This window comes from Octodon degus, unplaced genomic scaffold (genome assembly GCF_000260255.1).
Source record: "Octodon degus isolate 3935 unplaced genomic scaffold, OctDeg1.0 scaffold00028, whole genome shotgun sequence".
Classification (NCBI taxonomy): Eukaryota; Metazoa; Chordata; class Mammalia; order Rodentia; family Octodontidae; genus Octodon; species Octodon degus.
The window spans coordinates 19,161,111-19,163,325 of NW_004524604.1; positions in this window are offsets into that span (position 1 = coordinate 19,161,111).

Below are 2,215 nucleotides of genomic sequence, written 5' to 3' on the forward strand. Positions count from 1 at the left end.
ACACACACATAAATAGATAAAATTTAAAAAAAAAAATTAAAAAAAAATAAAAATCCCCTAGATTTTTAGGTTTTTATTTGGAAATCATTTTAGATTGCAGGAAGTTGTAGAGTGCCTTCCCCAGTTATTGATAATACCTTGTGTAACCATAGTGCAATTACCTAAACCAGGGAATTCACAGATACAGTAATATTAACTAATCTATAGACTTTATTTGAATTTTGCCCTTTTTTTTTTTTCTTAAACACACTTTATTCAGATAGCAGTGTGATATGTGGTCTGCAATGACCTAGTAAATGCTATCATAAAGATTGGTCTTCAGGCTTTATAAGAATGCAGTGGTTGCCTGTGATCTCTCCAGTTTAAAACCACATCCATAGGGCCAGCCAGATAGCTCAGCGGATTAAAGCACCTCCTTAGGCAGGTGCAGGGACCGAGATTCAATCCCCAGCATGCTGTGCTGGCCCTGCCCCCAGGGCACTGAGATGGGGACTGAGACTGGGTGTGGTGGTGCAGGCCTGTAATCCCAGCGCTTGGAAGGCTGAAAAGGGGGAGGGTGGGAGGATCATTACAAGTCCGATCTGTGTGGTGAGACCCTGTAGACCCTGTACTAAATACATAAAAATGAAACCACATCCATGCCAGTGGTCACCAAAGCTTTCAGCATAGTCTCCTTAATTGTGAGCTGTTTGAGTCTACCAGTTTTACCGACTATTGGCTACTTTCCCCCCTCCCCCAACTCTGAATAGGGAACACGGTAGGGGTCAGCTGGACCATTTCCCTTGCCACAGTGCCAGCAGGTGGCCAGTTGAGGTTTTGAGAAAGTCACCATCACCTTCCTCATGAGGCCCTTTTCACAAGGTTAGGATGAACTTGGCCATGTTCCAGGGTGGAAGGTCCAGGGTCCAGCCCCCGCAGCCAGCAGCTAGATGTCCCTCTCCAGGAAACTGATTTTTTTTTTTTTTGTGGGAGTTGGGGACTTGGGTGCTACTAGGGGTTGATACTTATTCTACACAGGTACTTTACCACAGAAAACTGAACTTTGCCTATTTTCTGACTAATGTCCTTTTTCTGGTTCAGCAACATATCCAGGATATGTTAGATTTTAATTTTTTTTATTTTAAAGTGGGAAAATAATAAATGATCAGAATTTCAAAACAAAGTAGGAAATAATATATTGCATGTTATCCTCAAGGTAGTTGCTCAGACTATTTAATTTTTATGTTGTCTCCATTCTGAGAGTTCTCCGTCTTTCTTCCATGACATAGCATTTTTTGAAGAGTACTAACATTTATGTAGAGTAGCCCTCAATGCTCGTTGGCATGAAATTTTCTTATGATTATGTTAAGAGTCTACATTTTTGTTAGAAGTGGCATTGTGGCCTCCGTTAACGATGTTAACTCAGTTGGCCATGATAACCTTGGCTAACCAATTACAGTGTTGTCTGACAGACTTTTCACTGCAAGTTTAGTTGTTTTTCTCTTTGTTACTAACAAGATTCTTGTGAGGAGATGGCTTTGAGAACATTTGAATGTCCTGCATGCCAGCTAGACACTGTGATGCATGCCTGTAGCCCAAGCTACTCTGGAGACTGGGGTGGAAGGATCGTTTGAGTCTTGGAGTTCTAGACCAACTCCGGCAAACTAGTAAGACCTCATCTAAAGGAAAAGAAATTCTCATACCCTCACACTTTCCTTTTCTAGAGACCATGGATAGCTCTGTCTTCCAGCAGTCATCTCTGTGGTTTACATAGTAATGATGACTTTCTTTTTCTACTGCCTTTCCATTTATCCCCTAGAATTCTGTATGGAAGAGCTAGCTCATACTCCATTAGTGATCTCAGTGATGGTCTTACCCCACGTCTCGTCTTCTTGGTCCACTCCTCACCCACAGTGGTGGAGACTGACTCCAGGACACCGCTGAGCTACTCTCCCAGCCCTTGGTCTACCTTTTTATGCCAACTGTTGCAGCAGTCAGCTTGCAGTTGTACTATGGCAGTCTCTTATCTCACCTTACTTTCCAGCATCTGTTTTTTGAGCTGGGATTTCTTGCCTCTGAGCTTGGAATACCTGTTGAACCTACTCTAGTGTTTTCATCCATATTCAAACCTGAAGTGTTGCAGTATTGACACCCTATTACACAGTGTTATGATTTATTTTTTATTTTTTTTTAAATTTTTTATTTATATGTGTGTGTGTGTGTGTGTGTGTGTGTG